This window comes from Lissotriton helveticus, chromosome 6 (assembly GCF_964261635.1).
Source record: "Lissotriton helveticus chromosome 6, aLisHel1.1, whole genome shotgun sequence".
Lineage (NCBI taxonomy): Eukaryota > Metazoa > Chordata > Amphibia > Caudata > Salamandridae > Lissotriton > Lissotriton helveticus.
The window spans coordinates 1,825,669,047-1,825,683,465 of record NC_136067.1 but is presented as its reverse complement, the minus strand read 5'-3'; positions in this window follow the sequence as shown (position 1 = coordinate 1,825,683,465).

Below are 14,419 nucleotides of genomic sequence, written 5' to 3'. Positions count from 1 at the left end.
CCTTAATAAATAAGGGACTAAAATTGATATAATTTGAGTGCCGGGAAATTGGTTAATGTAGTTGGATTTACTTAGGGATGATCTTTGATATCCCATGGTATATGTGCACCTAGGTAGTAGGGTGTTTTTTCCCAAGAGGCACCAATTTGAAATGAAATGATGTTGATCACTTATACTTTTTCACTCCCTAAATGTATGATCTAATCTGACTTCACTGTTAATCGAGATGCGCCCCAAAAACATTACTGCCAGTGGAAGTATGTATCAGACCATTGTTTGGAAGTTTTGTTACTTCAAGAATATCTCAAAAAAGGATCAAGAGGCATGGAAACAGTAAACACGGTATTGATTATTTCATGTCTAATACCGGCAGTTCATACATATATGTCCTTCTCGCAGTTCACAGCTTCTTTGTATGTTTTAAGGCGATTCTCGCAGTCCGAGTCTATAAATCTCAGGAGCATATTATCAAGAGAAATATCACTGCTTTTTCAGCACATATCGCCGAAAAAGCGTGATTTTTCTATCGCACTATCAACACGGACTCGCTGACAAGCATTAGCACTTGTTTCCTTGAGTTAGCAGCCGTTTCTTTTGCCACTTTGCATGTCAGCAATATTTATCGCTAATGACATGCAAGGTGGGCATTCCTCACTAAAACTACATGGAAACAGTCGCAAACACAACTTCCCTCTATTATCAATGCACCCAGGACCCGCGAAGCGATAAAGAATGTCGCGCTAACCGCAGTTATCGCTGGAATTTAAAACCTGAAAAATACTTGACTTCTGTCAATGGGAGGTTGCTAGTTTGGTTAAGTCCACACTTGCCTATTAGCAAGCTTTTCATTACTTCAGTAAAATTATCGCTGGATTTCTCACACTATTACTGCATTTCACCCCTATCACTGGATTTTATATCGCCTCTGAGCCAAGCGTTGCTCATAAGCCGCTAACACGGCGATATAAATCAGCAATAGACGGCGATAAAAAAATACGGGCTACGCGCGATTTGCAATAATTATTGCACGGTGTTGATAAAATGCCCCTTAGTCTTTTACCAAGTTAGTTAGTTCTTCACCTTTTTCCCTAATGGAAATCTTATGCTAGCTCAATGTCAAGGAGCATTACATGATTACCATTCCCAACATATAATAAGTACTCCAGGGTCCTACTTCCTTTCAATCCAGGGCCTCATGCAAAATGGGTAAAAAGCCGGGAGAGTGATTCCTCGATCTAGCTTTTGCCCACCGTGACTGGAAAAGGATACCTCTTATAAAGGAACAGAAAGCCCCATCCTATCACCTCCTTTGATTTCTTTGATGCTGAATGATTGGGGACAGTGCTAGACCCCAAGTCAGCATCCTTCTTTCCTCGAAGACTGACCCTGGGCTTTTCCTGTCATTGCCAATATAAAAGGTCAGACCCCGCCCCATCCCTTGGCAGGATAGCCATGGCATCTCAGAAGAATCCCTGTTTGCGAGTCTCCTGCACTTCTGTCTTCAAGACGCCCAACGCAGAATCCACAACGACACTTGGGTTTGTTTAGGAAGCAAAGTGGAACCCAGGAAGTGTCAAGGTCCAGGGGAACTTAACAGCCATTAATGGCTTGATGCTGGGAAGGGAGTACGTGGAACATGATCCAACTCTATGGCAGTGGTTTCCTATCTACCTAGAAGGAGCCATCATACCTGTAATGGAGGCCAATAGTAGCCCCATCTCAACAAAAGGTAAATGTGGCATGGATGACTCTTTTACCCAAGTCCAAAGGGCAGGATCATATGCTCAGGCTCACCTGTCTACAGTTACCTAAAGGTTGTTTTTCCACAAATGTTTACCATATAGCTACATACTATTTAATGAGTTAATGAGCTTCGTGCCAGCTCACTCTAGAGTAGCAAAGCCAGGTGGCTGCCCATTGCTGGATTTCTCTGGGTACACTTTCAGGTAAATCCATTCAGGGAAGTGTTCAGATCCTCACTAGCAGGAACTCATTCTACATTTAACATCAATCATTTAGGTGATTCCTCCTCCTTGGGAGAATGGTTTCATATCCACTCACCACTATCAGAGGTATAATTATGAATATCAACAGGTGCATCCTGCAAAGAAGGTTGATTGTATCAATTTTGTGGTCTACAGTATGAGGGGGCAGTTTGTCAAAATATCAATAACATAAATATCATGTAACATAAATGTCATGGTTTAATATCATTTACAAAAACATTGCCCCATTGGGTGTATATTTCTGTTAATAACTCCAATTGAGAAATATTGTTGGAGAATATACTTAGGACAGTATGAGTGATGCAAACCTGCAAACAATTTTGATAAAGTATTTACTTTCCAGCACAAAATCCTTTTTGCTCTGAAAGTTGCAATAAAAGTAAAGCAAATTGCTTTTGGTGCTGCTTTTATTAACTATGTATCAAGGGGTGTTTCATGGGTAGGTACATGGATGTTCCCAAAGTATTATCTATGCTTTTTGATGTAAAGCCCTATCTACTAAACTTGGCAGACAGAGCTTTGCACCAGGAAAATAATGGCTTCCTGAAGCAGGCATTAAAAAGGAGATTTTTTTTTATTTCTCATACCTTTTTCACATAGCATGTGTGCTATATTATAGTGAGCTCGAGGGTTGAGCACATGAATTGTTTTGAGCTCCAGGGCAGCTCTGGGGGTAGAATGTGCTTGCATGTGGGAGGAACATTGGGGCGGCACTCCGGGGTAGAGCATCTGAAGGAGAGGCTATCCTAGGAGTTGCTCCCTATGTACCTTGCTGGTGTGATGGGTTCTAAAACGTGAATAAACCTTTGGAAACCATGTCCGAAGTTATAGAACACAAAAAGGATGTATGACGTTACTACGCGGTCAAAACACCGCACTACCATCACAATGCAGCTTTTACAACACAAGTCGTTACCACGACTTGCACTGTAGGGTGCTGGACTTAGAAATAGTATGATTTACTATTCCAACTCCAGCCTACGTACAGTAGGGAAGGTGTTGGAATAGTAAATCACACTATTCCTTAGTCTAGAGCGCCCTCCAGTGCAAGTCGTGGTAACGACTTTCGTTGTAAAATCTGCATTGTAATGGTAGTGCGGTGTTTCGACCGCGTAGTAGAAGTTGTTTCCCACACAAAAATATAGTGACAAGCTCTAGGAACCCATTTTCGGACCCACCAACCACCGACTTTCAATATCGCAAGATTACTACGTTTTGAGTAAGAGCGTTTAATTTATTGATACTTTGCAGCGAGTGACTGTGAAAACGTATACAGCGGCACGTCTCCTTTTCGAGCCACCCCGGGAACAGAGTGACTGGTTAATTGGACTTACCATTGTTCAGTGGCATAGTGCCTGTTACTGCGACCGCCAGCATATGCCTTCCTCTCTGCACGCTCCTGGACTTCATATGCCACAGTCCAGCGCTGCTTTGCTGTGGGTGTCACTGCCCTGCGATCAGGGCCGGTCCTAGAACTTCTGCGGCCTCAGGAGAAAGGGAAGATTTGAGGCCCCTCTAATTTGCATTTGAATAACATCAGAAGTGACATCACAGAAAGTGACATTGTAGGACTATTGATCTTATTTGGCATCACTGAAGAGACCTAACGTGGTTATCAGTAACAAAGACAAAAAGATAAACATACAAATGAAATAGGTCCATTTATTTTAAAACTGTATTAAATGTATTACATATGTCACATTGGATGGAAAAGCTAGTTGCAAGGTCTCAAAAAGATGGATGTTTTTTACTCCATGTTAAGTGATTGTTTCCAGATGAGTGCATGATATGAATTCCAGTTCTGTCTTAAAAAGGTGAGAGATCCTGTTGAGGTAATGAGGAGCGGGATCATTCAAAATATACAATTACACAAGAGTAAACCTCTCACATCATGGATATAATCGCAAAATTCAAAAGGCTCCCAAATCATTCTGTGCCATCTTCAGATGACATTAATACTTAGTAAGTTGTTTTAAAATAAATCTTATCACTAGTATCCCACACAACCACATGCTAAGAGTCATAGGATCATCTTTTTTGACGGTGGGCTCTTTACTCGCCAGAATTATGTTAAGTGCAAAAACACAACACATATAATACAACATTACAAGACACCATTGCAAACAAAGATTGTACATAAATTAAAAAAGACCTTGAACAACCGAGACCACTTTTAAATACTACATTGACTTGAAGGCATGCTGCAGATTCAATGGGTTTTCAAATCAACGTTTTTGATTTGGTGTTAGAACTGTAGGAAGTGGAAGTGACCGGCTTCAGTGCTGGTGGAGCTACGTGCGGCAATATTTGCTGGTGCCCCCAATGACTCAGTCTGCCAAGGATTCCCTCACTATCCCCTTTAACAGTGCCCCTCGAGTCTCCATAACCCCATTCTCGCTCAGATGCATCTAATTTGATTTACAGCACCACTGATACCAGTGTAGGGTGTCAGAGAACTTTATATCACACACATTACACAGAGACAATCAATCATGCATGTGTAAATCACTGTATAGGAAATGTTACATAAGACAATGGACTACAAGGTGTAGGAGGCATATGACAATCATACTAGTAGACAGTGTAGTTTAATAGTGATTGGTTTGGAGAAACACAAATTCTGAATTTAGAACGTAATACCATGGTTGGGGGTTCTGTTTAATAAAGCAAACACAAGGAGATGATGGACTGAGAGCTGAAACTTTTTAGACAGCGGGTTCCAGTAACAGATCTGGGTTGAATCCATCATCATTCTTTAGCTCACTTTGCAACCCCAGTTCAGACACAGCTACATGCAAATCAGTCTTGACCCTGTGCCTCATGGGAACAGTCCAGCCCGAACTGCCAAGCCATGTCTTCCCTGGCCAGGAAACAAGGATCCTGGGACCGGTTTATGGGGTAACACCCCTAATCAGCCAGGCTAGCTTGAATCCAGTGGCAAAGTGAGCAAGGCACCCACGTCTGGGCATACCCTACAAACTTAGAGCAAATAAAGCAAACACAAGCTGCCCACTTTGCCACTGGATTCAAGCTAGCCTGGCTGATGAGGGATGTTACCCCAAAAACGGTCCCAGGATGCTTGTTTCCGGTTCAGGGAAGACCTGGCTTGGCTGTTCAGGTTAGACTGTTCCCATGAGGCACAGGATCAATACTAATTTGCATATAGCTGGGTCTGAACTGAGGTGGGTGGCGAAGTGAGCTAAAGAACGATGACAGATTCAACCAAGATCTGTGACTGGGGTTGAGTGTCTGAAAAGTTTTAGCACTCGGTCCATCATCTCCTTGGGTTTGCTTTGTCCGCCCTAAGTTGGGAGGGTATGCCGAGACGTGGGTCTCTCGCTCGCTTTGCCACTGGATTCAAGCCAGCCTAGCTGATGAGGGGTGTTACTCCGAAACCGGTCCCAGGATTCTTGTTTCCAGTTCAGGGAAGACCTGGCTTGGCAGTTCTGGCTGAGTCAAGACTGATTTGCAAATAGCTGGGCCTGAACTGAGGTGACAAAGTGAGCTAAAGAACGATGATGGATTTAACCCAGATCTGTGACTGGGGGGAGTGTCTGAAAAGTTACAGTGCTCCGTCCATCATCTCCTTGTGTTTGCTTGGTTCTCTTTCATAACCAGAATTAACTTCTACCCAAACAAACCATTTTTGCAACATTAGGATAATCAAAGACTGGGAAAAAACCATGATGCTTTAATTTATACCTTGCAATTTGCATGCAGCTCTTAGATGACAGTTAATAGCTTATTGTTCAATGTTAGGATTTTGATTTATCAACTTCAAGTAGCAAAAGTATCTCAATGACAAAAGCGGCAACCCACTGACCTATTTACATTATGTGCACTTTGTGATCTGCATGGTACATGTTCTTTGCAGCAGGCACATTGACCCTCTGAGCTACCTTTCCATGAGTCAAAACTTCCACTTGACAAAACTCCATCTCTCTCTAGGAAGAACATTAAGCACCTGAGTTATCATGACATTTTTATTGTTGCTGAAAATTCTGGAGGCCAGAAAGGAGGCAGCAAGAGCTTTTAAAAACATAATATACTTGCAAACATGACGCCCCCCCCCGAAGTGAGCGCTCAGTGCGATATCACCAGTCGCACCACCCAAGAGTCTCCTTGATCAAGGGTCCTGTGACCTCAGTGACAGAGTCACTGTTGCTCTGGGGTGTGCTGCTTCATAGGCCTGCCCAAAAGACTTGAGGTGAGCTTTAATAGGGGTTGTGGCTGACAGGCCTTCAAGATTAACCCACACTTGCCACCGCTAGGGTCCACCTGCTGGTGCTAAGTCACCAGGGCTTCTAAGGTCTAGCAGGGCCTTCTAAGGTCTAGCACGGGAATGTGCTCCCTCAGGAAAGTGTTCTGGGGTACCCAAGTCAGCAGCTCTGGTAATAGTGCTACATCCTCCTCCCACTGAAGACCATACTGCCCCACTGATAGAAACTCACACTGACTTCAACTACAACCCAATTGATCCCCCTATAAAGACCTGGAAGTGACCTAATTCAAATTATGCACTAGTCTACAGTAATATGCTGCCTAAAAAAAAAAAATGACAACATCCTGGAAAAAGCAAACACTCATAGGGAATGCAAGATTAAAAGTAAAGCATGTGAAAAGTAAGAAGGAACAGATTGGTTACCTTAACGCTTCTGCATTTATTATTCAGTAATCAATGAGTGCTTTTGCATGATATGTTAAGGACAGGACTACAGGGCCGGAAGGGACCTGTTTCAATGTCCATTGCCTATATCCTTACAAAACATAAGCAGTATGGTTTAAAAAGACAAGACCATATTCGTGAATGCAGAGCCGCGGTATGCATTTCGTTTTCCAATCCACCCATCAAGCAGGTATTGCAGTACATCCAGGAATGGTGCATTTACCCACCCGGGGAAAACAGTGTTGTTCAGAGAAAGACAAGAAAACAAAAGTAGTGCTTCACTGGAAAACTCTGTAAAGTAACGCTAATGTGTTTTGGGTGTGAATAAAATCAATCTGGCCCCTTTTCAACCCACTCTGACTTCCTTTAGTTCTTTTTCACATTTTTTACTTTTTATTGCTCTCCACCTGAGTGTGCACTTTGGAAGGGAAAAATGTCAGAAAAAGACGACCTTTCCAGCAAAAGTGTTTTTATTTTTTGGGGAACTAATAAAGGAAAGAGGGAGTAATGGCTACAAGGCCCAGGGAAGGGGGTTCCCACACCTGGACCTTGCAGCTTGCTCTAGCACTTAGAGGCCATGGGGAAGGGGCCACCTCCCTGGGCCTCTAAGCAGTATCTATTTCATAAAACACTGCCCTACTAGGGCAGTTCAACATACATTTTAAATGCGCATTCCCATTAAAAAAACGGATGATGCAAAAGTTAACAAAAGCCATTGATCTGGCTGCTCCCTACTCCCCTCACCCACCTCTCCTTACCTGTGTCCGGCTGGTCCTGGAAACAAAAGGGCCTTCTGTCACCTAGCAACAAAATAAAGAAAGGGAAAGGCTGGTACTTAACAGAGATGTTGCCTTGCCCCTGCCACTGTGAGCCAAAAAAATTGCTGGCCCGGCTGCTGTGCCTTCCCCAATCTTATTGTCCCTCACCCCCATCCCTGCACCCCCACGAATGCCACCACAACCTGACAAAAAAGGTCGACCTCACTGAGTGTACGCGTATAAGCTAGCGCATGACGCAATGCGCCTATATAAAATAAAGAGGCGGGGCCTGGCGGCGGTAGTCGGGACCACGTTGTGAAACTAATAACTTGTGTCCCGTGTCTCATTAATGCTTGCAGTGTGCACGTGGCTCCCAGCATGCAACCATTTTACAGACATCTCGCATTTGTAGTGGGGTTGTGTGGGGCAGGGGGCCCTGGAGGAGCAGGTGGGCTTACTGTGAACGTGTGGCATTTCACAGTGAAGCGGGACCCCTGTTTTTTATCTGAGCAGGGCTGGAAAGCAGAGTACATACTGTATGTTGCAGTATCTGGTCCGTGTTTTCTGGTTTGGTGGGATAAAGGAGAATTGGGCATCATGCTTGGCCCTAACATCCCAGATCCTGTTTTGATCGTGAGCAATAGTAAGAAGAGTGGTGTGAAAGTTATAAGCAAATTTCCTAGTGTTCACTGGCAAAGTTGCCCATTAGATGATTCTTAAAGAAGATGCACGTCCTGCATACACAAGTTGAGGAACCTCCTGGTGAGTGTGAGAGACGAAGTGGTTGCTGGCATTATTGAACACGTTGAATCTTCAGTTTAGGTGGCTCCTCTAGTCATCGTAAGGAGGGCTAATGGGTGCATCCACCTCAGTGTTGACTTGAGAGAGCTTAATAAAACCTTTTTGTGGATAAGTTCCCCTTTCCCATAATTAATAAACTGTTATCTGCAACCAAAGGCATGAGGTGATTTGCTACAATTCAACACAAAAAGATGATGGACAGAATGTGGAACATTGTCAAACATTCACCCCTAGTCACAGATCTGGGTTTAAACATAAAAAGACCCAGCCATATGCAAATCAGTCTTGACCCTACTCCCCATGGGAACAATCCAGCCCGAACTGCCAGGCCAGGTCTTCCCTGAACCGGAAACAAGCATCCTGGGACTGTTTTCGGCGTAACACCCCTCATCACCCAGCCTCATCAAAGAGTTTCTTTCTCTGGAAAGCCCTTCTTATTTGTTGCTCCAAAGGAAGCTTGTGAATGGGCTGAAAGGAAAAATGTGTGCAACCTCACCCTGGGGGAACCAAAACAAAGGCAAAGAGACCTGGAGGATGAGGGCCCTTGAAGCCACAGAGGAAGTGATTCTGAAGACAACACAGTCTGTGACTTGGAAGTCCAGTAAAGGAAGGAGATGATGGAGATGCTAGTGACTCCACTGGCAAGGGTACACGTCAAGATGAAACTTGGCCTCCAACTCCCACAGAGTATGGTAAAACGTCATGCCACTGGATGAGACATATGACTGACCTGGTGCCTCCGGCTTACGTCCGGGTGTCATCAGGTAACAAGCAGAGCTGAGACTCTATCACAGATGGACACATTGTTGCTGTCTTGAAAGAAAGGTCTTTTTTGGAAAAAGGGGGTGGTGATGGACAGAGTTTCTGAATGATGCAGAATACTCTTACCAAGTCAAGAGATCATGGTTTTAATCCATCACCTGTTTTTTAGCTCATTGCACCATCCCAGCTCCGAACCTGGCTATATGCAAATTAGTCTGTTCCTGTCCCAGTGCATGATGGGAACAGGGCAAACCAAACTACCAAGCCAATTCTTATACTGGGAAGGAGACAAGCTTCCGGGGACCGGTTTCTGGCATCACAGCCTTCGTCGGCCCGGCTTGCTTGAATCCTGATGGTGCAATGAGCAAGGGACTCACGTCTGAGAAGAAAGGTCTTCACACAGTGAGCAACTAATGAACAATACTGAGTAATAATAAATTGGGTGGCCGATGGGCGGAGGAGGGCAAACTGAACAAACGATGGCTGTAGCTGCTCTCCTGCCCTCTCCTTTAGTTTGGGTTTCAAAATGTATTAAGGTTTTTCTGAGAAGGAGGTATAGGGTGGTTGGAGTTGGGGTGTGTGTGAAGTTTATTTTTTTCATGGTTTTGTTCTATTATCATTATGGACAGACTACTAGCAAACAGATAGACACATTAGGGAATTCCAACTTCAAGCATTTTTATGCCACTGGCACAGGTTACATGAACAGGGGAACTCTCTGCCTTGGCCCGGGTCCATTCAAGACCTGGGGAGTTCATCCCTCAGGGGGCTACTGGCTACCCAAGAGGAGTAGTCATCTCACATTGACATATTATGCATAATGCCACTAACTAATAGGCTGCCTGCGGCATGCACACTATGCCCACTCAAAAGGGCGGCCACCTTAGTGTCAGATTAGGCACATCGACATGTGTAGTTGTGAGGATCCAGCAGGAAGTCCCCAAAGTCCAGTGCCGATTCGGCATCACTTCTGGCGCTTCAGAGGGTTGGTGCGAGGCAGATATACCTGCCCCCGCCCATCGGTCCTTCCTTTTAGTACCTCCTAGTCACGCCGGCTCCCTCCGTACCGCATACCCGGTGTGTTGACTGGAGGGCACAGCCAGGTAAGGAACATGTAAGGAACATGTTTACCTGTTAATTTGTATTGCAGACAGAGTTACAGGGTGATCCGGAGGCTGAATGGTAATTACGGGTACCCTCTTCAATAGCACAATAGGGGTGCATATGCCAAACCCCAGGAGTCTTTACAGCCGTACCCCTGGAGGAAATCGATAGCGCCCCGCTAGTCCTTTGGGTGGTTGTAAGCCTAAGCTCCGCCCCTAAAAAGGAGTGAGTAAAGGGTTGAACCACAAAATGGTAGCGCCAATTGGGTTGGCCATGGTGCAGTTGGCTCATCAGACGGTCAGGGCAGCTTAGGTTAGTCACCGCTGCCTGCCCTTGGATCGCCTGTAAGTTAACCCACCACTTTGGCATATATTTCTTTTATGAAATAAACTTGCAGGAAAATGTTTTCCAACAAACATGTCGTGTGTGTTTATTGTATTTTTGTGCATGCTATGTTCTTCATGCGGGGGGAGGTTTTCTATATCGGCACTATCCATGATGTAACTCATAACCAACTTTGCATTATGTCCTGGAATGTTAATGGGCTAAACAATAAACCTAAGAGGGTGACAGTAATGCTCTATGTATGAGGGAATGCTACAGACATCCTCCTACTTCAGGAAACATACCTGATGGGCACCAAATATGGCTTTTCCAGCCGTTATGGTTATACACAAGTGTTCCACTCAGGCTGCACTCGAGGTTTCAGGGGGATGGCTAGCCTCTGTGCAAGACAGTACCACTTACAGCATCTGATATACAGACTGATGCAATGGACCAATATATTAGCATAATGGGGCAGGTGGAGTGCCGCTCATTGATTCTGATTAGTCTCTATATCCTCCGGGATTCCAGGACTGGGCAATTATGACTGGGCACCTGCTTGGAGCACTTGGAGACATCAATTTGATGATGAATCGAGCCCCAGATATACGTATCCGAGCTATTACAGTCAGACTCCCAACACTGATTAGCTAGGCGTCCTCACTGGTACTCATAGACATGTGGCAGCACTGGCATGGAACAGATACCTTAATTTCACGTATTAATCTGATCCGCACCATTCCCACTCACAAATTGACTATGTTTTCATCCTGGCAGTGGAGACCGATATGCTGTTCCAGGTGAGCATCCTCCCACGGTGGGCTTTCAGACCATTCTCTAGTGGAAATATGTCTGTAAAGGGTTAACAGAGGTCCAAGGGGAATCTGGAGGCTGAATGCCTGGTGGCTTAGGGATGAACAACTCTCTGAGCTACTCTGAGACGGGCAGATGGCACACAACAGGGCTGTCCCCTGTTGACATTCCTTTGAGCCCCTGGCAAAATGGGTGAGGAAAGATGCACGACTAATTGGTTTTCAGTGGCTAAATGGCACTGAAGTTAGAGAGTAACTATTTGCAGGTAACGTTTTAGAACATACTCAGTGGTGAGCAGTGTTCCCTCTAGGCCGCGCGTGCGCGCACCTCCCCTGATGTCAGCGCGCACCACCTAGCGTGGAGCGTGCACACAGGACGTCCCTAGAGAGTTGCGCCACCCGCCGCTTTAAAAAAGCGAGCGGCGCGATCATGAGGCACTTTTCCGTGTGGCGGTGGAGCGGGCATGAGGAGTTCAGGTAAGGAGGCGGGGGGCTGGTGGGGGCTGGTGGCGATTGTGGCACTTGCCAAACGCCACTTGCCAAACGCCGCTTGCGGCGCTTACTGCTGTGTGGGGGCGTGGCAGACTGTGGCCTTTTGTTTAAGTATTGCTGATAATCAGAGCCCCTTCATGGGCTCCGATTAACAGCAATACTTAAACAAAATGCCACAGTCTGCCTCGCGCTTTACTAACAAAAGCGTGGACACTTTCCAAACACAGCGTGTGCTAAAGTACACACTGTGTTTGGAAAGTGTCTACGCTTTTGTTAGTAAAGCGCGAGGCAGACTGTGGCATTTTGTTTAAGTATTGCTGTTAATCGGAGCCCGTGAATGGGCTCTGATTATCAGCAATACTTATACGAGAGGCTACAGCGGCTGGGGAACGAGTGGAACAGACGGCAAGATGGCATAAAGGCACAACAACGATTGGGACAAAGGGCATAAAGGCACAACAACGAGTGGGACAAAGGGCATAAAGCCACAACAACGAGTGGGACAAAGGGCATAAAGGCACAACAACGAGTGGGACAAAGGGCATACAGGCACAACAACGAGTGGGACAGAGGGCATAAAGGCACAACAACGAGTGGGACAAAGGGCATAAAGGCACAACAACGAGTGGAACAAAGGGCATGAAGGCACAACAACGAGTGGGACAGAGGGCATAAAGGCACAACAACGAGTGGGACAGAGGGCATAAAGGCACAACAACGAGTGGAACAGAGGGCAGAAGGGAACCAAAAACGAGTGGGGCAGAGGGCAGAAGGGCACCAAAAACGAGTGGGGCAAAGGGCAGAAGGGCACCAAAAACGATGGGACAGAGGGCAGAAGGGCACCAAAAACGAGTGGGGCAGAGGGCAGAAGGGCACCAAAAACGAGTGGGGCAGAGGGCAGAAGGGCACCAAAAACGATGGGACAGAGGGCAGAAGGGCACCAAAAATGAGTGGGACAGAGGGCATAAATGCACAACAACGAGTGGGACAGAGGGCAGAAGGGCACCAAAAACGAGTGGGGCAGAGGGTAGAAGGGCACCAAAAACGAGTGGGGCAGAGGGCAGAAGGGCACCAAAAACGATGGGACAGAGGGCAGAAGGGCACCAAAAACGAGTGGGGCAGAGGGCAGAAGGGCACCACAAATGAGTGGGGCAGAGGGCAGAAGGGCACCAAAAACGATGGGACAGAGGGCAGAAGGGCACCAAAAACGAGTGGGGCAGAGGGCAGAGGGCACCAAAAACGAGTGGAGCAGAGGGCAGAAGGGCACCAAAAACGATGGGACAGAGGGCAGAAGGGCACCAAAAACGAATGGGGCAGAGGGCAGAAGGGCACCAAAAACGAGTGGGGCAGAGGGCAGAAGGGCACCAAAAGCGAGTGGGACAGAGGGCAGAAAGGCACCAAAAACGAGTGGGGCAAAGGGCAGAAGGGCACCAAAAACGAGTGGGGCAGAGGACAGAAGGGCACCAAAAACGATGGGACAGAGGGCAGAAAGGCACCAAAAATGAGTGAGGCAGAGGGCAGAAGGGCACCAAAAACGAGTGGGGCAGAGGGCAGAAGGGCACCAAAAACGATGGGACAGAGGGCAGAAGGGCACCAAAAACAAGTGGGGCAGAGGGCAGAAGGGCACCAAAAATGAGTGGTGCAGAGGGCAGAAGGGCACCAAAAGCGAGTGGGACAGAGGGCAGAAAGGCACAAAAAACGAGTGTGGCAGAGGGCAGAAGGGATCCAAAAACGAGTGGGGCAGAGGGCAGAAGGGCACCAAAAATGATGGGACAGAGGGCAGAAGGGCACCAAAAATGAGTCGGACAGAGGGCATAAAGGCACAACAACGAGTGGGACAGAGGGCAGAAGGGCACCAAAAATGAGTGGGGCAGAGGGCAGAAGGGCACCAAAAATGAGTGGGGTAGAGGGCAGAATGGCACCAAAAACGATGGGACAGAGGGCAGAAGGGCACCAAAAATGAGTGGGACAGAGGGCATAAAGGCACAACAATGAGTGGGACAGAGGGCAGAAGGGCACCAAAAACGAGTGGGGCAGAGGGCAGAAGGGCACCAAAAACGATGGGACAGAGGGCAGAAGGGCACCAAAAACGAGTGGGGCAGAGGGCAGAAGGGCACCAAAAACGAGTGGGGCAGAGGACAGAAGGGCACCAACAAACGAATGGGGCAGAGGGCAGAAGGGCACCAAAAACGAGTGGGACAGAGGGCAGAAGGGCACCAAAAATGAGTGGGGCAGAGGGCAGAAGGGCACCAAAAACGAGTGGGGCAGAGGGCAGAAGGGCACCAAAAGCGAGTGGGACAGAGGGCAGAAAGGCACAAAAAACGAGTGGGACAGAGGGCAGGAGGGCACCAAAAACGAGTGGAACAGAGGGCAGAAGGGCAACAAAAACGAGTGGGACAAAGGGCAGAAGGGCACCAAAAACGAGTGGGACAGAGGGTAGAAGGGCTCCAAAAACGAGTGGGACAGAGGGCAGAAAGGCACAAAAAACGAGTGGGACAGAGGGCAGGAGGGCACCAAAAACGAGTGGCATTTGGCGCCACAGACACGCGAGGTTTGGTTCCTGGCGCACATAGCCATGGTTGCAGCGCACAGAGACCCTCCACTGCCGCACATAGAGGAATAAAATTAGAGGGAACACTGGTGAGCAGTATCTTGGTCATGCATAATACACATGCTTAATGTATATGGTGACAC